The sequence below is a fragment of the Mauremys reevesii genome, linkage group 1 (assembly GCF_016161935.1).
Source record: "Mauremys reevesii isolate NIE-2019 linkage group 1, ASM1616193v1, whole genome shotgun sequence".
Classification (NCBI taxonomy): domain Eukaryota; kingdom Metazoa; phylum Chordata; order Testudines; family Geoemydidae; genus Mauremys; species Mauremys reevesii.
This window is the reverse complement of record NC_052623.1, coordinates 210,702,166-210,726,839: the sequence shown is the minus strand read 5'-3', so window position 1 is coordinate 210,726,839 and position 24,674 is coordinate 210,702,166. Positions and strand designations below refer to the sequence as shown.

Here is a 24,674-nt window from a genome sequence, read left to right as displayed (position 1 = left end):
CTGCGGCCAATGGGAGCTGCAGGGGCATTACCTGTGGGCGGGGCAGTGCGTGGAGATCCCCCAGCCCCGCTGCCTAGGAGCCGTTGCCAGAGAGATGTGTCGGTCGCTTTCAGAATCCACCCAAGATAAGTGCTGCCTGGCCAGAGCCCGCACCCCTCACCCCCTCCTGCACCCAAACTCCCTCTCAGAGCCCACACCTCACATCCAAACTCCCTCCCAGAGCCCTCACCCCTTCTTACACCCCAACTCCCTGCCCCAGCCTGGTGACAGCAAGTGAGGGTGGGGGAGAGCGAGTAATGGAGGGAGGGGGCACGGAGTGAGCAGGGGGGTGGGAAGAGGTGGGTTGGGGCCTTGGGGGAAGGAGTAGAGTGGGGTCACAGCCTGGGGCTGAGCAGGGGGACTTGAGGGTCCCTGAAAATTTTTAAATCAAAATGGGCGTCCTTGGGTTGCTAAAGTTTGAGAACCACTGCCTTAAAAAATATCACCTGAAGTTCTGGAATAAAAACTGTAGTCAAAAACCCTGTTCTTCTGGCACAAAGTAGCTGTCCCTGACAAGGGTGAAGCTCATTGGTGCAGGAGACATAGGGTTTTTTTTGGAGGCCTGTCAAAATAGGATATTCTACAGGATTTAAGAACCACTCAAAATTACATGAGAAACATTTTCATTTAAAAAAAGCTCATGATTTTCCACTTAGAGAATTACGCATGATAAATGCGAATCATACTGTTTAGTACTACAGGCAGGATAAGAATCTGAATAGAATTGGGTGCGCAATGAGAATAAGGATCCAACCCCCACCACATTGCCCAATGCAGCCTGGTCAACACAGAGGTGTACACTGTGAAAGGGCATAATCCAGGCTCAATACCAGAAGAAATCCAGCCGCCAATATGCAGCTCTTCCTCACTGTCCACACATACCAAACATGGGAAGTGACTAAAAGACACAGTCTTGCCCTTAGTCTCCTCTCCATCAGAGAAGAGCCTTAATAGCTACTGGACTAGAGAAGCTCCAGGGCCTAGACATCCACAGAGACATCTCCCTGTTTTCAGGTTGTACTTTCCTCTCAATAGCAGCTCAACAATGGTAGTTTAGGTATTATGCATTTGCCTAAGATGGACCCCCTTTTCATGCATGTAGCCACAGACTCCAATGAGTCCAACTGCCATAAAGGGACACCAAAAATCACAGGAAAGGCATTGGGGGTGCAATTTAAGCAGCATACCAATAATATTCACCGATTATGCTAATTTAGGAAGACTTGAGAGGAGCAGATAGGCCAAAAACATAATGCAAAAAGGCAGAGCAGCCAAATGTCACATATCTATTAGGTTTGTCATGCATAGCTGGTAAAATGCCAGTGAGTGAGTTAATGAGCATGAGAGAGCGAACGAGAGAGAGACACCCTCCCCACAAAAGACTCTATAGACTGTGGGAAAGGTCACTGAGCTACAACCCAAGAGATCACAAGTTTTATTTCATGCACTTATCTTAGAGTGAGACATCTATCATTCATCCATTTTATGCCTAAGATAACTGAGAGGTTGTAGAAGTTCATTTCCAGTGGATAGAGAAACCAGGTTTCTTACATGAAAGACTTTTGGCGCATCTACTTTACCATACTGGCTTTCAGAAGAAGTGTGCCACATTCATGCTTGACTATACTGTCTCTCTGAACACTAGCTCACATTCTGGTCCCAGACCCAGGAATCCAGATAGCGAACATACTTCTGTCTCACAAATCGTTGTGTAACCCATTGGCAGAGTGTGCATGTCCCCTTGAATCAGCTGGTTCACAGAGAATAATAGCCTGCTTCCACTGCCAGTTACTTCTCTAGTCAAAGTGGAGAAGAGCTGTGCTATTAATTCCAAGGTCCTCGGTTTAAACTGTATTAATGATCAATTTGGGGAAAAAATAGTATATGGTTATATAATCAGGAGGTTGTATCATAATTCACATGCAAAAGGGGGCTGAACTGAAGCTGTAAGGATCATCTTAATTCTGTCATTCCCTAACTTTTGCATGCTTGACTTTTCAACCTTAACATACTTGTAGGTGTACTGATGAGGTTCAACAAGGACAAGTGCAGACTCCTGAACTTAGGATGGAAGAATCCCATGCGCTGCTACAGACTAGGGACCAAATGGCTAGGCAGCAGTTCTGCAGAACAGGACCTAGGGGTTACAGTGGACAAGAAGCTGGATATGAGTCAACAGTGTCCCCTTGTCAATGGCATTTTGGACTATATAAGAAGGGGCATTGCCAGCAGATCGAGGGACGTGATCATTCCCCTCTATTCGACATTGATGAGGCCTCATCTGGAGTACTGTGTCCAGTTTTGTGCTCCACACTACAAGAAGGATGTTGAAAAATTGGAAAGAGTCCAGCAGAGAGCAACAAAAATGTTGCAGTGGGGATGGTTTAGGTTGGATATTAGAAAAAACTTTTTCACTAGGAGTGTGGTGAAGCACTAGAATGGGTTACCTAGGGAGGTAGTAGAATCTCCTTCCTTAGAGGTTTTTAAGGTCAGGCTTGATGAAGCCCTGGCTGGGATGATTGAGTTGGGGATTGGTCCTGCTTTGAGCAGAGGGTTGGACTAGATGACCTCCTGAGGTCCCTTCCAACACTGATATTCTAGGATTCTATGATACTTTTCTGTATGTTATACAAAAGCATCCTGAGGTCCCTGGAATAACTAATTACTTGAATGATTTTACATTACAAAAAAAGATTGTATTTAGACATGAATTTCAACACTGTACTAATATTTCTACTGAATGTATTTTGGTTAATGGAAGCTGTCCCTTTAAGAACAAGGAATAGCACTTGATTGTAGAGTATGTTTGCAGGGGATTGAGAGCAACATTTAGGAAATTTTGCCTGTGTGTCCAAAGAGTGGAAGACCCTCCCTGTGTAAACTCCAAAAAGGTCAAAACTTAACATCACTCAGCTCATTCTCCTAAACCAGAGATTCTCAAACTTCTCCACGAATCTTTGGCAAGAAGACTAGTCACACAGTGCTGGCTCTCTTCATAGTTTCCAACTGAGCGAAACAGAAAAGAGGAGAGGGAGATACTGAAGAGCAACCATCTGACTTTTCAAAAAGGCCAAAATACCTATTGCACTACAGATATCTAAAAACGCACAAACACTTTCCAAATATTACTTTCCCATGTAAACAACCGCTGTAGTTGCTACAGCAAATTATATGATCAAAAAGGGAAGGTGGATACTCACCACCAGAATGGGATGGGAGGTATTTGAGATAATCTCTATTAAAATGTGACATACCTAAGAAGCAATTTTTTAACAGAGAAGATAATTAGCCATTGGAACACCTTATCAAAGGTTGTGATGGGAATCTTTAAAATTGAGATGAGATGTTTTTCCAAGAGATATGCTCTTGTTCAAACACAATTATTTGACCTGGAATTAATTCAGAGAAGTCCTACAGCCTTTTATGCAGGAGGTCAGACTAGATGATCACAATGGTGCCTTCTGGCCTTAAAAATCTATGACTACTTGCTCTGGGCTAAGTGGACATTTTTATGAGACGAGGTAGCCATCACCTTCAACTAGATCTTGGGTTTTCCAAATACCTCAAAGGCTGTCCTGGCTATTTTTGGCCAATTCTCAGAATTAGAACAGTTCACTGTGATGTTAGCTTCCCACATCTGCCATTCTTCTTTAGGCATAGACTTAAAGAGCTAAAAACTCCACTGTGTGTGTTTAACACAATTTCAAACACTTGTAACACAAGTGACGCAAAATCAATTTCTTCCAGAACAAGTTAATGCTGAGTGGGGGCTACTTCTATGCTAAATCACAACTTTCAAACCACAGTCATTTCAGCAGTCCTGTTCAGAAAGCTACAAGATTTTTTTTTTAAATGGGAACATTTTTCTTCTCACATTTTACACAAAAACATGAATTGCCTTTACTCATACTTTTTTTGAAAACACCAATTTAGGACAGAGACCAAACATGGAATATTTCAACTCCAAAGGTGAAAGTTTTAGAAAACATGAGAATCTAAAAAGAGCGGTTTGATAACAACTGCTATATTTAAGTTGCAAACACTTGGTATAATTAATCTATGCTCTCTCGGCAAGCTAGATTCATGATTAACTGTGAAGCCAGATAAATCCAGAAATAATCTGATTAAAAAACTCAGACTCAGCTGTATAAAGATTTCAAGTCTCTGGAAATAGTTCAAAACCACTGTAGCTATTGATATAGTTAATCAATTATGAAGGCATACTGACTATCCAATAATCAATTGTTAAGCAGCTATAGCATTCTGATTCACTTATTTTTTTGCAAAAGCTCAACTTCTTAAATCAATTTACCCTTAGAAGTCAATGAACTGCAAATTTTCTGATTATGCTGGAATAAGCACTAAGAGGTACTCTGTAAATTGAACCCTGAAGCAATGAAGCAAAGTGAATTGTCTGGATATGTCCAAAGATGATTCACTCTGAGTTATCTTGATTTGCTAATGTGTCAAAAAAATCTCGACGAGCAGCATCAAAGCACAGAGAGAGGTTAAACTGAGTGATCTAAGTGGACATAGATCTTTATTTATATCAGTATACAGGGATGTACTAAGCGAGGGCATCCTCAGTGCACAAAACTGCGCCAATGTAATATACAGAAAGGTTCCCTGTGTCACACTGATTTACTGAGAAAGATGATGCCTGAACTTGTTCTGCACACCCAGATGATAGATGCTTCAAGAGATTAATTTGCTTATTCTTCGCACTAAAAACATCATGCTCTGAACATTTCCACTGTATCAAGAAACATACACTGTCTAGAAAGAAGCTCAGTAATTGACAACAAGATGCCAAAAGGAGCATTTGCTCCAGGCCGTTCATACATTACACTGACTACCCACAAAACAGTGTAGATGCTCATGGCACAGATCATGTTCCTTTAAGTTACCATGGAGTTTCTTGAATTTATTTAATAATTCTGTAAACGATATAAAGATGCTCAAGATGTAAGCCCTACTTGCTAAGTCAGGATATCAGTAATTCCTGAGATAGGAGACTAGCACCCCAGATGTGTGGATCTATTATTATCTGTATAACTTGGGAAGGAGGATTCCAGTGCGTCACCAATATAACATTTTTAAAAAGTGAAGAAGACAGAAGGGCACTAAATGTGAGATTCTTACTAACAAAATGTTAATTTTAAGAACTTGAGTTATCTAGGAATGAGATGCCTTCTCCAGAAAGATGGATGGTGATATTGCCATAGACTTTGGTGGGAGCTGCTACACGCTCTGCACTTTTTGAAAGTAAGCCCCTTATTTTAGGCACCTAAACCAGGACTTAAGACACTAACATTTTTAAAAATCTTGACCTAGAAGGAAATTTATTGGGGAAGGAGGGTGATAGACAAAATATGCAGGAACTGTTATGTGTAAAGGCTCTGGGCTGGCAAAGAAACTGTTTATTCATTTTTAAAAGTTATTTTCCTTGTTGGGCCTGTTCTATAGTAGGTGACTTCTGGGTACTTGTCTCGCTCTGTCAATCTGTTTCCTCACTTACCCAGGTGGGTATTGTAGTTTTAAGAATGCTTGATAGAGATCTTGTAGGTGTTTGTCGCTGTCTGAGGGATTGGAGCAAATGCGGTTGTATCTTAGGGCTTGACTGTAGACAATGGATCGTGTGATGTGTCCTGGATGAAAGCTGCAGGCATGTAGGTAAGCATAGCAGTCAGTAGGTTTCTGATATAGGGTGGTGTTTATGTGACCATCACTTATTTGCACTGTAGTGTCCTGGAAGTGGATCTCTTATGTGGACTTGTCCAGACTGAGGTTGATGGTGGGGTGGAAATTGTTGAAATCCTGGTGGAATTCCTCAAGGGCCTCCTTCCCATGGGTCCAGATGATGAGTGCTCCATTAATCAGCCTTGTCATTTAAATTATATGAAATAGACATTCTGTCATTGATTAAGCCCTTTCCATATAGACAATGAGTATTTTGACAGATACATTTTTAGTCGTTACTGTAAATTCTAGTGTAGACACTACACACACGTTTGATGCCAGTTGCGTGAAGCATGTGTGTCCTGTTACATTAAAATTTGTAATCATGTTAGTGAATGTGTTAAAATGACTAATTATTCAAGTGTATTAATACTCAATGAGGAGCAAGCACTTCCCTGCAGGTCTCCAGAGACTTAAAAAGTCAAGTGGAAGGAAAGAAGAGAAATAAGGAGTGAGGAAAGCCTGAAAGAGAAGAACGCTCAAGTAAAAACTGAAATATGAACAAAGTTCTGAGGAGGATGGCTGAGCAGAGCTGTAGGATGTGCAAAGACAGGATGATGCCTGCCGGATGCTCTGATAGAATTAAATGATAATCCAGACTTCCTAAGGTGTAAAAATAAATCCAAAACTAAAAGAATTATAGACTATAACACAGAAATTGCTTTGTGAGGGACCCCAGCAGAAACCTTCTCTTCAACACAGAGCTCTCTCATATAAGGCTTTCTACACTTTAGAAGGATTCTTCGAAACTCCAGAGAACAAGTAAAATTTAGAGCCCATTAACAGTTCGGTATCCATACTGCTTGACTTGGACTTCAGATCTGGATGGAGAAATGGTCCTTTAGCCTGAAAATCGCAGATTTAGACAAACTGATAGCAGAGGATGATGCTGCATTGAAAAGGCCATGAGCTATGAGAGCAAACACTGAGAAATCTTAGTCAGAGCTACCAACAATACTTGAAGATTGTCCTGTCTGCGTTTCCTAATAATCCTCCCTGAAGAAAGAGAAAGGGTTCTGGTATTTGACATATGAGGGGAAAAATCAGGAGGGTGTTTTAGATCAAGAAATAGAGATCATGAGACATTATTATGTAGAATGAAAGGTTTAGCCAATTTGTCTGGGAGTGGTAGGTGAAGACCTGCCTAGGTAAGGGAAAACAGGACATGTTCAATTTGGAATAAAATGTGTGTGAACGCGTACATAGCATCCCCCCTCCAATGCTGGGTTTTATATGGTTTCCTCCATTCCTTCAACAGGCCTCAAAATCTAGAAAGGACTGATGTTCACCCATGCAACTCCCCTGCAAGGTGATAATGGAGAATGTGCATGCAATGAGGTGTACTCCCCGCACCAGCCCTGCAAGAGCTGAATTAGGCCAACTGGGCCCAAACATAAATTAGGCTGCAAAGGGGTGAGATCTAGGCTGGAGGAAGCTAATTAAAAGATCGCCTGTGAGGGAACAGGCAGGGTTTCTGTAACTCCAGGAGGCTGAAAATAGTGAAACGGGGAGCAGCGTGGAGGAAGCCTGCAGTCCCTCTCCCTAAGGTAAGTGAGAAAGGGGAGACAAAGTATGGTAGGAAGTAGTCCAGGGGTCAGAGCAGTAAGTGGTATAGATGCAGAATAAGTGTTCACTACAGGGCCCTGGACTGGAATCCAGAGTAAAAGGTGTGGGTCTACATTCCCCTACCAATCACTACAGAGTGGCGTTATTAAGGGCAGTGGATACAAATACTACCAGTCACTGCTGGAGTGACAGTCACAGCAGCGGGCATGATAACTGCCTGATGCTGCTTGTGGAAAGAGACTTTCAAAGACAGGGGAAACTTCTGAGTGATCTGGCCAGAGAGTCGAGTCATGAAGAGGAGCAGCAGCTACTGGAGTCAGAGAGGGGCTGCAAACACAGAGAGACACGGAGATGGAGTGCAACCGCAGGAATGGGTGTTGGCCTGGCAGAGCTAGTCCCCAGAACTGCCAGGGGTGGTGCCATCCACTGGTGAGTAGAGCACCCCCATCACAGTGCACATTAGATTTTATCTTACGATATATGCTTAATATTCCAGAGGAAGATGAAAACCCCTCAAAAGTCTTCTGACAACATGTCCTGTAATGAAAGATTCCTTCCCAAACCCAAATTTGCTGTTCAGTTTAACTCTGCATATATGATATAGTTTAAATATTAATCTAATTTTTACTGAAGTAATTGCCCATTTTTCTTGTAACCTAGAAAATTAAAAACAGCTTGATAATAGAGAACTATCTCTAGCCTATAAATCACAGCCTCAAGTCTGATGCTGACCCTGCCAGAAACAGACTAATGGTAAATTCACCAAATGTATGTTAATATTAAAGACTGAAATATAGGAATGTGGAGTTTAATTCCAATAAAAATGTTGATTGCGACACATGATTCCATGGCACAGCTATTAATTATCCTCACTTAACAGTGATGTATGCCAAATCCCATTGAAAATCCAAAAAACAAGCCACCTCTTCCTCTTCAGTAATCGCTTCTAATTTTCAGCATTCGTATTCACTGCACACTGATCATTTGACAGATTTAATGTTAATTCTATTGCAAGATGATGATGGTAGCAACATCACTAAAGTGGTCTTCTACAACACCAAGGAAAAACAAACACGCACAAATAGGTCTCTGAACAATTTTTTATCTGTACATGTGGTTACTACAATAGGCTTCAGTGGTTGGCATTTTAGCAAATCAGTACAAGGTTAGCCTGATGGAGTATAAAAATCCAGAGTAAAATTCACCACAGATAATATATGAGATCCCTTACTCAGATTAAGAAGGATTAAATTAATTTATACCTTTAACTCATACTCATTTAGAAGGGAAAAATCAGCTTAGGCAAGTCAAGCTCTGCTATAGCTGGTAAATTCTGTAATCTTCAAGAATACAGCTTTATGATGGGAATTTAATAAAAATCACTTAGTGGCTTGGAACATAATAATTGGACATCCAACTCCATGATTAAAACAAAATATTCCAACCAGTACTCTTATTCATCAACTACCCACAATGTGCTAGATGTCTCACAGACAGACATTATATAATAAATTAAATAATATGATCCTTGTCCCAACGAGTTTACGATCTAAGAGTTAACATACCAATTAGGAACTGGAGAAAGGGGAGCAAAAAATAAAGTGATCATGCTGGTATTAGGTACACTCGTTAGTTAGAATCACAGAATATCAGGGTTGGAAGGGACCTCAGGAGGTCATCTAGTCCAACCCCCTGCTCAAAGCAGGACCAATCCCCAGACAGATCTTTACCCCAGTTCCCTAAATGGCCAATGCTCAAACCACTGAGCTATCCCTCCCCCCCCCCCCGCTTGTTTATTTTAATTTTGTTTCCACTGTTAGAATGATCCCCCTACCTCTCATACCCTGCTAGCCTGCTCTCTTCCCTAACAGATGCACCTTCTGTCCACCTGCACAGGCAGGGTGAGGGAAATCAGTCAATCAGAAGATTCCCTTGAAATGAGTTCAAAAAGTCCCTAAAGGTCAGTTTCTAGAAAAGAAAATGAATACACTTCACACTGAGAAGAACACCTGGTTGTTACATAGATCCAAAAGCCAGAATTTTAAAAGAGATTAAATAAAGTCTCAGACTAAGAATAAGGGAAAAATTTCTTCCATCCTGGCCATTTAATTATTTTGTTTTAATTACTATTTTGGTCTAAACTGGCAGGGAGGGGTAAACAAGCTTTCATACTTGCAATGAACACAATGGAAAATTAAAAACAAAGAAGCAGCTTATGTTTTGGAAACTTCAAGATGTCCCAGCTCACCCGTAAGCAAGGTAACAGTCCCACTTTATATAGTGTTCATTCTTATGCCAAATAAATTATGGCAGCGTTAATGTACTTGTGATGGGTTGGATCACAGAAACCCCCATGGGAGCTGCCAACTGTTGTGCCAAGACTACATCTGCTCCTGTTTTCCCTGACAGCTTAGGACTTCAGCACACTGTCTTGCTGAGCCAGACACTCCCGTCTGCTCCAACAAAGACCCAGGGTCTGAATTACTTGCCCCAAAGCTGCAGGTTTACCTGAAAACAGCTTATAGAAGTGTGCTTGTCTTTAGCACTCAGATGTCCAACTCCCAATGGGGTTTAAACCCAAATAAATCCGTTTACCCTGTATAAAGCTTATGCAGGGTAAATTCATAAATTGTTCACCCTCTATAACACTGATAGAGAGATATGCACAGTTGTTTGCTCCCCCAGGTATTAATACATACTCTGAGTTAATCAATAAGTAAAAAGTGATTTTATTAAATACAGAAAGTAGGATTTAAGTGGTTCCAAGTAGTAACAGCACAAAGTCACCAAGCAAAATAAAATAAAATGCACAAATCTATGTTTAATCAAATTGAATACAGATAATCTCACCCTCAGAAATGCTTCAGTAATTTTTTTTCCCCCACCAGACTGGACACCTTCCAGGCCTGGGCACAATTCTTTCCCCCAGTTCAGCTCTTGTTCCAGCTCAGGTAGTGGCTAGTGGAGTCTTCATGATGGCTCCTCTCCCTTGTTCTCTTCCACCTCTTTATATATCTTTTTCATAAGGCGGGAATAGGATGATCAGATGACAAAACTGAAATATCGGGATGCAGGCGGTCGGGGGGGGGGGGGGAGCGGAGAAAAAAAAGGCCATCGGCGCACCCTCCCCTCCCGCACCAGCTCACTTTGTCTCCACCTCCCCCTGTAGGGGAAGGTGCCCAGCCGGTGCAATCCCGCAGGCGGCCCCAGAGTGGGGGCAGTAGGCCCCAGCCCCCCAGGGGAACGAACGGGGCTGCCGCTGCCTCTACGTGGCGGGAAGTGAAGCCCCATTGGAGTCCCCACGCGGGCAGCTGCTGCCCCCATGGGCGCGTACAGGGACCCAGTTCCCCAGGCCAGACCCGGGGCTGCCCCTTCAGGTACCGCCCCGCCCTCCTGCCAGCACTCGGGGCCAGGCTGGACTCACTCACCCCACGCTGCCCTGCGTCCCCGGGCCTCCCTCCAGCGCTTGCGCTGCCATACAGCTGATCAGCGCAAGCCTAGGAGGGAGGAGGAATGCAGCGTGCTTGGGGAAGAGGCGGGGATTTGGGGAGGGATCCAATGGGGCAGTGAGGGGGCGGAGTCGGGGGGGGCACAAGACCCTCCGGGCTCCACCTGTGCGCGGGAGCGGAGGGCAAAATTGCTTGTTTGTCCAGTGTCCTGACCGAACATCAGTCGGGACGCAGGACAAACAAGCAAATATCGGACAGTCCCGATAAAATCGGGATATCTGGTCACCTTAGGCGGGAACCCTTTGTCCCTCTGGGTTTCCACCTCCCTCACTGGAAAAGCACCAGGTTAGAGATGGATTCCAGTTCAGGTGACATGATCACATGTCACTGCAAGACTTCATTACCCATTTGCCAGCACACACGTATACAGGAAGACTTACAGGTAAAACACAGCCATCTGCAGATAATGGTCCTAGTTAATGGGAGTCATCAAGATTCCAAACCACCATTAATGGCCCACACTTTACATAATTACAATAGGCCCTCAGAGTTGTATTTCATATTTCTAGTTTCAGATACAAGAGTGGTACATTTATACAAATAGGATGACCACACTCAGTAGATTATAAGCTTTGTAATGATTCCTTACAAGAAAACTTTTGCATGAAGCATATCTGTTACATTATATTCAATTATTAAATTTTTATAAAACCATATAGACTGCACTACATCACAGTACTCACCCTAAAATGCATATAAAATGTTTTCTGTAATTTATATCCATATATTGCATATTATCAAACAAGAACTGCCTCTTTGAGCTGCTGGCCAGATTTCTCAAACAATGAATTCCCCTGGCATATGGGAACTCCTTGCATACTTCCTGGCACAGGGGAAATGTCAGATGTGGGAAGGGACGGAGCAGAACAGAGCAACATCCATCATGTACAGCAGTGGTAGGTAATCAGCGGCCCATCAGGGTAAGCTGCTAGCGGGCCACCAGACCATTTGTTTACATTTGCACGGCCACCCACAGCTCCCAGTGGCCACGGTGTGCCGTTCCTGGCCAATGGGAGTTTCGGGAAGCAGCAGCCCTCGCTGCCTCCCACAGCTCCCATTGGCCGGGAATGGCAAAATGTGGCCACTGGGAGCTGTGGGACAGCTGTGCTAATGTAAACAAACGGTCTGGTGGCCCACCAGTGGCTTACCCTGATGGGCCGCATATGGCCCGCAGGTTGCCCACCACTGATCTACAGGCATAATGTCCATTAAGGATCCTATGCCAGTGACATAACTTAGAGCACCACCCCGTTGTTCTAAACGTTGTTGGGATCAGAGACAATGAAGATCAGCTCTCAGAATCAGGAAAACAAAACCGGTTTCCTAAATACCCCATCCCAATGCTCTCAAAGCCTGTTCCAAGTGACACTGTACTGCAAGAATCTGGGTTATAATGTCTTCTATTTAATTCAAAAGTGTTTTGAAATAGAGTTTATTTGAAAGATTATAAAACAGATAATGAATTGTACTGCATATTGCCAAGACTCAAACTCATTTTGTTTAGTATCAGGTTTATTTTAATCCACTGATCATAATGTTGTTACAAAAATTAGAAATACCTAAGTTAGAAGTACCACCACTTGGCTCACTGAAGTTCTTAATATAGCATTCTTTCATCAACAGATTTCCACTGCATCCACCTCCAAATGCAAAAGCTTTGCAATTCTGAGACTTTAAAGGGTCACACATTTCTATGTTATATATAGCAGAACTGCGGAATTAGCATTTAATACTGTAGTATTTTTTTTTGGTGGGGGGGGGGTGGAGGAACACTGGATGGAAAGTGCTGAAACAGATTCTCATACGCCAATATTGCTATCTCAGGAGATGAGAGTCAAAATTCTCTGACAGTATAATGGAAGAAATGAGGAAGGAAATTTATCCTAATTCATTTCTTAAATTGGAGACAACAATAAAAATGAATGGATGTTCCTCCTGGGCTGATATGGGGAGGAAGAAAGTGACCAATGGAATATCAGTTTTTTGGCTCCACCACTCTAGCAGGACACAGTATCTCCTCTTCTTTCCTAGCCGGGTTAATGAATTCCAAAAGCTGCAACACTGAAATTTCCAATCCCTAGCACATGGAACACATGAGCACCTACAGTGAATACTGACAGGGACCATCACTCGAAGAAGCAGCGTATCTTCCAGAAAAGCATCCAATTTTATTTTGAAGATTCCAGGAAATGGAAAATCCACCACTTCCTTTGGAAGTTTATTCCAATGATTAATCATTCTCACTATTAAAAACTGTGCGCCTTATTTCTAATCTGAATGTGTCTGGCTTCAACTTCCAGCCATTGGTTCTTGTTATGCCATTCTCTGCTATATTAGAGAGCCAAGTATGGTATTTTCTCCCTGTTAAGATACTTAGACACTTGTTTACAGTCTCCTCTTGATCATTTTGATAAACAGATTGACTTTCTTACGTCTCCCACTGTAAGACTTTTTTCCATTTTTTCCATTTTTTTCTTTGCCCTTATTAAAGTTGCTGGATTGCTTCTCACATTTGGTGGAAAAAATCAGAAAGACACCCCATCAAAAAGAGGAAAAAATATGACCTGAAAGGAAAACCATTCCTTAAAAGAATAAAGGGAAAACACTAAATACCCCACAAGGCACTGAATTCTTGTTGGACATCACAGCAGCACTGTTTTGCCTTTTTTTGCGCCTGTTGTAATGTAAGCAGCTGAAGCAGTCAGCTTGACACCTTATAGCAGGGAGCAGGCATGCATGACCCCCTGGTGATGCAGTTCAATAGCTCAGAACATTGAGCTCTTGACATTCTGAGTCAGTAGTGCACGCAGGGCACACAGTCAAGAGTGGAGAATTTTATCTACTTAATTCTGGAGAGCCAGCAATTTTTCTCCATTACTACTACTCATAGAGTACTCATCCATTTTACCTTAGTATGTTACTGATGAGTTGACAACAAGTGAGACAGACACCTGTCTGGGAAGATAAGGTGAGCACTTGAAGGACCCAATTCTGCAGCCACCCAGTGCAGGGTTCTCCCAATGACTTCCTCCTTCCTGGAAGGAGCATGTAGTGGGGTGGTCACCCCGCTCCTGCCCTGAAGGGCTTAAAACAGCCTTGGGAGAGGGCTGTGGCAGGGAAAGCAGCTACTAGGCTGATTGGGGAAGCAGCCGCAGCTGGGCCATGCCCCAATCAGGCCTCAGCTGGCCCTCTATAAGAGGCTGGGAGCCAGGAGCTCAACAGTCTCTCTCTGCATTCAGAGAGAGAAGGGCCTGGCTGCAGGGAGGTTAACCAGGTATCTGGAGCGGAACGGAGCAGGGCTGGGGAAAGGCCGGGGACCGGCCAAGGGAGCCGGGGAGTTCTGGCCTAGGTACTGGGTTGCAGAGGCAGCAGGTCCGAACCCCTTTGCCTATGATGAGTGGCTTATACTAAAGTCTGCCCCAGTGAATGGAGGCTAGTCGGAGACTGGGCAGTAGCCAAGACTGAGGCGAAGTGGGGACAGTGGGTGGGGGTTCCCCTGAGAGGGGGAGACCCAGACTGTGGGGGTACTGCCAGGGGGCAGCACCCAGTTAAAGGGGCACCGGGGTCCTGGGAGGGACACAGGGGCCAAGTGATAGCAGGACACCGGCCTGTAGAGGGCACTCCTGGCTGGAAAATGAGCTAATTCCCGAGGACGGCCAGCAGGAGGCACCGCAGGGGTGAGTCCACACCCTTACAGAGCACTTTGAGGATAAAATTGCTCTGATCCAGACTTAACTGTTTTGACTAAAAGCACTTTCCTCCCACCACACACATACGAATTCCTATTTAAGGTGTTATCCTTTTTCTGTTCTCCATGCTTTTGTCACCTCAAAACTAGTCCCCTATAATGCATTTTGCATAGGGTTGAATCTTGACACCATTTGGACCCCAAAGCTAGTGCAGAATGTGTTTGTTCACTTCTAAAACAGGACCTCAGGTCATGAGCACCTAACACTAGTGTTCCATTGACTACACTAGCTACCTGTTACTTACAAGGCAGAATTCAAGGTATTGGGCTTAACCAATATAGCCCTACATGACTTGAGATCTGGTAGTTGAGCCACCTATCTTCCAGTGCAATAGCACACCGCCTATGTTCACCAGGTCAGACAGTAAGGGGATGCAGGCAGTTTCCTCAGCTCTGGAACTCACTTCTCACTTTGATACACCAGATTTGTTAGCTTTCTGCATATGGTGTAAAACTCCCCCACTTCCCTTTTCTTTTTGGGGGGCATTTGGGAAAGAGATGAAATAAAGTTTTAGGCAAGGGTTATTAGATATGAAGTTAGGATTATTATTACATCAGGCAAGTGTTATATGAAATTGCTTTAATTACAGTTAAAGCACCTAAACCTTTAAGATACTTTATTATAAACTGAAATAAATACTTATGCAGTACACACAGTGGCCTATTTTTTAAAAAATGATAGTGATTTTGGATGCCTCAATTTGTGGGTGCCCAACATAAGAGCGCTTAAAAAGGAGCCTGATTTTTCATAAATTGCTGAGCAACCACTAGGGTTGCCAACTCTGAGCGAAGCTATTCCAGGAGATTTCTCCCGCCCACCTCCCAACATGATGTGATGTAATGTAATTTTCCTAAAATATCCTACTAAAATCTCCTGGATTGCTTTTAATAGTCACCAGGAGCTCGAGGCCAATTCCAAGAGACTCCAGGCCAGTCCTGCAGGGTTGGCAACCCTAGCACCTACACTTCTGAGAGTGGGCTCCTTTAAGAAATCTCAAGCTGAGCATGCAAAAATTGAGACAAACAAAAACCCATAGTCATTTTGAAAATTTAGACCTGTAGATCTACAATTGCTAGTTCTGCTAATCCCTTATCTTTCACAAGCAAAAGTATTTTACATTATATATATAAATTAAATAAAAACAAGGCATTTTCTTAATTTCCTACAGCTATGATAAAATGCTATAAATACCATAAAAGCAATGAGAAGTCCGGTGGCACCTTAAAGACTAACAGATTTATTTGGGGTACGCTTTTGTGGGTAAAAAGCTACTACTTCAGATGTATGGAGTGAAAATTACAGATGCAGGCATAAATATACGGACACATGAAGAAAAGGGAGTTACCTCACAAGTGGAGAACCAGTGTTGACAAGGCCAATTCAATCAGGGTGGATGTGGTCCACTCCCAATAACTGATGAGGAGGTGTCAATACCAAGAGAGGGGAAACTCCTTTTGTAGTGAGTCAGCCACTCCCAGTCCCTATTCAAGCCCAAATTAATGGTGTTAAATTTGCAAAGGAATTGTAGCTCTGCAGTTTCTCTTTGAAGTCTCTTTTTGACTTTTTTTGTTGAAGAATGGCTGCTTTAAAATCTGTTATTGAATGTTCAGGGAGATTGAAGTATTATCCTACTGGCTTTTGAATGTTAGCATTCCTGATATCTGATTTGTGTCCATTTATTGTTTTATGTAGAGACTGTCCGGTTTGGCCAACGTACATTGCAGAGGGGCACTGCAGACACATGATGGCATATACCACATAAGTAGAAATGCAGGTGAATGAGCCCCTGATGGAGTGGCTCATGTGGTTGGGTCCTCTGATGGTGTCGCTAGAGTAGAGATGAGGACAGAGTAAGCAACAGGGTTTGTTACAGGGACTGGTTCCTGGGTTAGTATTTCTGTGGTGTAGTGTGAAGTTGCTGGTGAGTATTTGCTTCAGGTTGGGAGGCTATCTGTAACCAAGGACTGGTCTGCCTTCCAAGGTCTGTGAGAATGAGGGATCGTTTTCCAGGATAGGCTGTAGATCGTTGATGTGCTGGAGAGGTTTTGGCTGGGGGCTGTATGTGATGGCCAGTGGTTTTCTGTTATTTTCCTTGTTGGGCCTGTTCTGTAGTAGGTGACTTCTGGGTACTCGTCTCGCTCTGTCAGTCTGTTTCCTCACTTCCCCAGGTGGGGAATGCTTGATAAAGATCTTGTAGGTGTTTGTCACTGTCTGAGGGATTGGAGCAAATTCAGTTGCATCCTAGGGCTGTAGACAATGGATCGTGTGATGTGTCCTGGATGGAAGCTGGAGGCATGTAGGTAACTATAGCAGTCAGTAGGTTACCAGTATAGAGTTCAGAGTAGCAGCCACGTTAGTCTACATCCGCAAAAAGAACAGGAGTACTTGTGACACTCGATTACAGACCTAAAAGTCGCAATATTACAACAAAAAAACTTCAAAAACAGACTCCAATAAGAGACTGCTGAATTGGAATTAATTTGCAAAATGGACGCCATTAAATTAGGCTTAAATAAAGACTGGGAGTGGATGGGTCATTACACAAACTAAAACTATTTCCCCATGTTTATTCTTCCCCCCCGCCCGTTCCTCACACCTTCTTGTCAACTGCTGCAAATGGACCATTTTGATTATCACTACAAAAAGTTTTTCTCTCTCCTGCTGGTAATAGCTCACCTTAACGGATCACTCTCGTTAGAGTGTGTATGGTAACACTCATTGTTTCATGTTCTCTGTGTGTGTGTGTATGTATATATAATATATATATAATCTCCTCACTATATGTTCCATTCTATGCATCTGATGAAGTGAGCTGTAGCCCACGAAAGCTTATGCTCAAATAAATTTGTTAGTCTCTAAGGTGCCACAAGTACTCCTGTTCTTTTTGTGGTATAGAGTGGTGTTTATGTGCCCATCACTTATTTGCACTGTAGTATCCAGGAAGTGGATCTCTTGTGTGGACTGGTCCAGGCTGAGGTTGATGGTGGGGTGGAAATTGTTGAAATCCAGGTGGAATTCTTCAAGGGCCTTTCTCCCGTGGGTCCATATGATGATGTCATCAATGTAGCACAAGTAGAGGAGGGATGCTAGGGGACGAGAGCTGAGGATGCCTTGTTCTAAGTGAGCCATAAAAATGTTGGCATACTGTGGGGCCATGTGGGTACCCAAAGCAGTGCCACTGACTTGAAGGTATAAGTTGTCCCCAAATCGGAAATGGTTGTGGGTGAGGACAAAGTCACAAAGCTCAGTCACCAGGTGTACCGTGGCCTCATCAGGGATACTGATCCGGACAGCTTGTAGTCCATCCTTGTGTGGAATATTGGTGTAAAGAGCTTCTACATCCATGGTGGCCAGGATGATGTTTTCAGGAAGATCACCAATGCATTGTAGTTTCCTCAGGAAGTCAGTAGTGTCTTGAAGATGGCTAGGAGTGCTGATAGCGTAGGGTCTGAGGAGAGAGTCCAAACAGCCAGATAATCCTGCTGTAAGAGTGCCAATGGCCGAGATGATGGGGCATCCAGGATTTCCAGGTTTATGGATCTTGAGTAGCACATAGAATACCCCTGGTCCTGGCTCTAGGGGTTTTTCTGTGTAGATTTGTTCCTGTGCTATAGCAGGGAGTTTCTTGAGCAGATGGTATAGTTTCTTTTGGTAGTCCTCAGTGGGATCAGAAGATAGTGGCCTGTAGAATGTGGTGTTGGAGAGTTGCCTGGCAGCCTCCTGTTCATAATCTGACCTGTTCTTGATGACTACAGCACTTCCTTTGTCAACCCCTTTGATTATAACATCAGAGTCATTTCTGAGGCTGTGGATGGTGTTGCGTTCTGTACGGCTGATGTTATGGGGAGAGTGATGCTGTTTGTTCACAATTTCAGCCTGTGCACATCTGCGGAAGCACTCTATGTAGAACAGGGGTAGACAACCTGCGGCACGCGAGCTGATTTTCAGTGGCACTCACACTGCCCAGGTCCTGGCCAGGGGGCTCTGCATTTTAATTTAATTTTCAATGAAGCTTCTTAAACATTTTTAAAAACTTATTTACTTTACATACAACAATAGTTTAGTTATATATTATAGAATTATAGAAATGAGACCTTATAAAAACGTTAAAATGTATTACTAGCACGCGAAACCTTAAATTAGAGTGAATAAATGAAGACTCGGCACACCGCTTCTGAAAGGTTGCCGACCCCTGATGTAGAAGTTCAGTCTGTCATTTCGACTGTCAGGAGTCCACGCAGAATTCTTCCTCTTGTAGTGTTGGTAGGAGCGTTCCTGTGGGTCAGTGCACTGTTCAGTTGTGTGTTGAAAATATTCCTTGAGTCGGAGACAGCGAAAGTAGGCTTCCAGATCACTGCAGGACTGTATCATGTACGTGGGGGTGATGGGGCAGAGAGTCCCCGAGATAGTACAGGCTAAGTGTGTGGTTGGATAGATTAACAATATTGTTGGGTGAGTTAAGGGTACCACTGTTGTAGCCCTCTGTGGCATAGAGGAGTTTAGATAGTTTACTGTCCTTTTTCCTCTGTAGAGGAGTGTGAGTTGTAAATGGCTTGTCTTTGTGTGGAAGGTTGGTTTTGTATGAGTGTCTCCAGTTTTGAGAGCTCATTCTTGATCTTCTGTTTGCCGTACAGGATGCTGATCAGGTGGTTCCTTGGATTCTTTGAGAGTGTGTGGCACAATCTCTCACCATAGTCAGTGTAGTATGTCAATTGCAATGGATTTTTTACCTTCAGTCTATTTGGTATGATGTCCATCTGTTTGCACTTGGAGAGGAAGATGACGTCTGTCTGTATCTGTGAGTTTTTTCATGGTTGATGAATTTCCACTTCATACGGCTAAATTCAGTGCCTTGCATGGTGCCAAGTATCAGAGGGGTAGCCGTGTTAGTCTGTATCCACAAAAACAACGAGGAGTCCAGTGGCACCTTATAGATACCACAGTTGTAACTGCTCCATTACATAGTTTAAATATATAAAGCCTTTGGGTCCCTTGTGGACTGAAACCATGACAAATGAATAATACAGATACTGCTAGGTGAGTGACAGATTACACGATTTTGCCTGATCTCCTGGAGTTGCAGAGCACTATTTTGTAGTCAACCATCCAAACTGCAGACATCTCTCATACTTCCTGACAATTACTTTCCGCACCATGTTTTCTATGAGGTAAATCTCATCTGAATGCTGACTGGCTACAAGCTAGTGTTGCCAACCCTTCAGGATTGGCCTGGAGTCTCCAGGAATTAAAGTTTAATCTTTAAAGATTATGTCATGTGATGAAATCTTCAGGAATACATCCAACCAAAATTGGCAACCCTACTACAAGCACAGCATTCAAAGATATTCTACAACAATTTTTTCTAAGTGAAATGTATTTTACTGTCCAAGTCTTCTAAAAAGCACTTCTCTTTCACAATGAGGCCTTCTTTACTCAATATATCTGTGGCTTCCAAACAATCAGAGAAATGTATAATTTTTAGAAGCTAAACATTTTATACGAAACAGCAACATATCTATGGTTCTTCTTAGGACACAAAGGTTACAGGATTAATGTGGTTTCTTAGTGCCAGACTTCCATTTTGGCTATTTATTACTGGAAATACTTAAGAGGTGGGCATTTTTAGTTGATGTTGTACAGCAGGACTTTCCAGGTATTATTTTCACTAGTTCATACAGTGCTGCTCTGAATTTCACCATCCTTGATTGGCTTGAATAAAAAAAATTGTAGTTAAGGGCTACAAGGATTCCCCGCACAGTTCTATCAATGGAATTCCTATTAGCATAGCTGCACATACATTGATATGTCCCTTGCAAAGCATTCTAATAATATATCTGATAAACATCTACTGAATACTCCATTGGGCTACAGGGGTTAGCAAGTAATAATTTTAATTGCTGTTGTAATATGGCCATAATGTACACTATGGCGGTCCTTTTTGAAAAGCTTTTTCATCAGGACTGCATTTTGTAAATAATCAAGGTGTCAAAGTACTATAATTCTCATTAACTTATATATGTTTCAATTCATTAAAAGTTTTGACTATTTTATTAGTTGAATGTGTGGTTGATCCTTTCTGTGGCATCTCTGTTATGTCCTTGTAATTTAACTTTCAGCTCAATTGCCTTTTACAAAGCAAGGAAATAGTACAAAACATATTACTCTCAGATATTCCTTTAACTGAAGGATACGAGAGATTGGGCCCTCTATGCTGGAAGTTTTGATTGCTCAAGATTGCAGTGTCATTTTAAAAGCCATAGACTCATCTTGGCCATCCATTTGGCAGCTGCCAAATCAACTTCTTATATTTAAAAGGCTGAAGCAAGGAGATTCAATAAGGACTGCACTGGATGGGGAGTGGGTGCTGGCTGAGCAGCCACACATGACTGCCTCTATACCCCCTGAAATTTGTCAGATTAGGACTGTGCACTCATCTATGCAGGGCCAGTACAGAAGATTGTTTTGAGGGTAGGACAAGAGAGATCCTCTCTGTGGATCATTGGATCCAGAAATCCCAGGGCTCTGTGAAACAAGCACAAAGGAGCTGCAGCTCCATTCACCAACAAAAGAAATCACAGGGGACTGCATGGCAGCCTTGCACCCTAGTGCTGGATCAGGGTAATGACTCCTTAAACCCCTCTGCACTGCATTCACATACAAGAGCTCTATGTGGGTGGCAAGAATTTCATCCTAAGAAACTTGCCTCAAGTTTATCTTTGAAGAAAAAGTGTGATCACAAACTAGGAAACTTTTTGGCATCTCCCGCCTCTCAAAATATAACCACAATCTATATTTCATGTATTGCTTTAGAATAGCTAGGATTCTCTTACAGCAAATTATCTTCTACCTTTAAGGGTTTTTCTAGATGCTCAGTCAGTGAGTAGCAAGCTGGGGAATCTAGCCTGCTGTGAACTAACTGTCCATTTGGGCCCTGCTATCACTCACTAAGAGCTCCCTAGTGTACTTCGATCTACCCAGATTTGAAATGGGAGCATATCAAAGTGCTCTAGAGAACGTTTAGTGCACAGAAGCAGGGTCCACACAGACAGCGCGCTATAGTTTTATACCCCAGCTTGCCGTGGCCTAACTGTTCATCTAGACAAGCCCTTAGAGACAATGTTTTTGTACTGACAATGTTTTGTACTCCAAGTGAGAGACTGGATTTGATTCTGCAAATTAGAGTTGCCAGGCATCCCCACCCCGACCCACCTGTTCCAGGTTGGAACCCCCTCCGGCACCCACACTCCCTCCCAGAGCCTGCACCCCCCACCTCCTCCTCCACCCCAACCCCATACCCCAACCCTGAGCCCTCTCCCAGAGCCTGTACCCCTCCTGCACTCCTACCCCCTACCCCAGCCCTGAGCCTCCTCCCATACCCAAACTCCCTCCTGGAGACCGCACCCCCTCCTGCACTCCAACACCCTGCCCCAGCCCTGAGCCCACTCCTGAACCGCAGACCACTCATCCCCATCCCAGAGCTCACACCCAATGCTGGAGCCTGCACCCTCTCCCACACCCCAATCCCCTGCCCCAGCCCTGAGCCTGCTCCCACACTTCAAACCCCTTGGCCCCAGCCTAGGGCCCCTTCCTGCACACTGAACCCCTCATTTCTGGCCCCAACCCAGAGCCTGCACCCCCAACTAGAGCCCTCACCCCCTCCCATATCCCAACCCTGTCTCAGCCCAATGAAAGTGAGTGAGGATGGGGGACAGCAAGCAACGGAGGGAGGGGGCCTCAGAGAAGGGCAGGGCAGCTCAGGGCAAGGGCGTTCGATTTTGTGCAATTAGAAAGTTGGCAACCCCACTGCAAATCCTTAAATATGTGAGTAGTCCTTTATAATGCCAAATTATAGCTTTAAACCTATCAAGCCATGTATCTTAATGCAAATACAGGATGTATCTGTACATTTGGTTTGATTTCTGTTATATGTATTGTAGCTAGGTGCTACTGGATGCTAAAAATTAGAACTTTCACTTTTCAGTGGCAAGTGATTTGGGGCCTGCTTTTCAGAAAGTGCTGAGTACTCACCCTTTTTATGGGGCTCAGGTGGGGCACCTGAAAACTGACACAGACAAAGTCACTACTCATTTTGAAAAAACTAGGGCTACATTCCTTGAAGATCTATAACATTAAACAGCATGCGTACATGTGTAAAAAAGTAGGGTCAAAATACAATACTTGTTTTTACGTTTCAGATCACAATCTCTAAATAGTACTATACAAAATATTAATTTACGAATTAGTCTAATTTATATTTTAAAGTGTCATTGACTTTAATAGTAGTTGTACTGTAAAATGTGGCTCATCGTGTAATTCATATAATTACACAGAAAATATTCTTGTGGCTCTAAAATTGTATAAATTCTGCTTCATCAAATAGCAAAGGCTGTAATTTATCTTTCGGTAATCAAGTTAAAACTCCTAGTTATTCCAGGATTCAGTACAGTAGTTTACCATGCTCATTTCTCTAGAGTTAAAAAGCAATAATTAAACACAAATTAGTATATTGTGTGAATACACAATATAATAGACCCATAAACTGGAAATGAAATGACTATGCCAAAAGAGCTCCAAACATACATATATTTGCAGCCAGCAGAGCAAACTAAGTTAATATAATCAGAAAGAAAACAGAAAACTTCAAAGTTTCAGATTAAAGACAGTCCTGTGACCCTCCTGTGGGCTACAGCCGCCTCAAAGAAATCATCACCACCATCTACGAATCAGCCAATTTGTAGTGCTTCCCCCACAGCACCAGTAAAAGGGGTGGGAGAATTGAACTGAGGTTAGTCCTTTTTTCGCCCAGTTACAATAAGTCTTGTTGGCTGAGTTCGCGAAAAGCTTCCACTCAGCTCAATAGAATTTTGATATCTCTCTTTATGTAACAGTAATTTCTGAATGCCACATCCCATTAATTCCAATATTTCAAAGAATGTTCTAGTCCTCAATGGTCAAAACCCTATTGATCTAGGGTGGAAATGGAACACCAAGAGAGGGAAAATGGGAGACAAATAGAGCCCTTGCCAGCACTTTAGCAGAGCCACAGCCTCTAGCATCTCTGCAGTTGTCTACAGACAAAAGAACTAGTTGATGGCACCTATTAACACCTTCGTGCATAACTCCCTCCTCTCTGCTCAGCCTCCCAATAGTTTAATATGCTGAATGACGTCTCTCCCAGACTGAAAGAATAAATCATGGTAAGAAAAGGAAATAGGGGGAGTGCCCACAGCCTTTGGAAAATGAAAAGAAAGAATGGGGGACCCTGGTGGCGGGGGGGGGGCAGTGGGGAATGGAGCACAGAAAACCCCCAGTATGGGGGGAGGAGGAGATTGTGGGAATAAGGTATAGTGGGAGGGAGAAAGGTAGACATGCAAAGTCCCTTGCATGGAGAGAAAGGAAGGTGGGAATGGAGTGAAGGAGCTAATGAAGGTTCACACTGAGCCCTTGCTGGGGGGAAGAATGGAGGACTCTGCCATTGGGAGAGGGGGGAGTTGGAGGCATACAAAACCCCTACCATGGGAGGAGGGTGGAATGGGGGATGCTAGAATGGCATGGGCAATTGGGGAATGGGTGGGCAAATTTGGGAAACACAGAACCACTGGTGGGGAGGAAGAGTTTGGTATGGGGGGAAGTGGAGATTAAGGGCACACATAGATCCTGCTATGAGGAGAGGGGCATATTAGACAGAATATCTGGTGGGAGGGAGATTGGGGGATCCTAGTATGGGGGAGTGGGGAAGGAGGCAGAGTCCCTAGCACAGGGGGTGTGGGGAGGAGAGATGGGAACAGGGAGCAGACAGAGCCCCTGGCATGTGGATAAGGGGATATGGGTACACACGGAGCTACTGGTATTGGGAAAGAAAGGGTGACCCTGGTGTGAGAACGGGAGCGAATAAGAATGGCTATACTGGGTCAAACCAATGGTCTATCTAGCCCAGAGGTTCTCAAACGTTGGTACTGGTGACCTCTTTCACATAGCAAGCCTCTGAGTGTGACACCCTCCCCCATAAATTAAAAACACTTTAATATATATTTAACGCCATTATAAATGCTGGAGGCAAAGCAGGGTTTGG

At 43.4% G+C, this 24,674-nt stretch overlaps 1 protein-coding gene across 8 annotated transcripts in view; it reads right to left on the bottom strand.

The window, feature by feature from the left end:
* Nucleotides 1-24,674, bottom strand: part of STXBP5L (syntaxin binding protein 5 like) — a 412,558-nt gene that overhangs the window by 276,143 nt on the left and 111,741 nt on the right. The gene's annotated exons all lie outside the window — the stretch shown is intronic.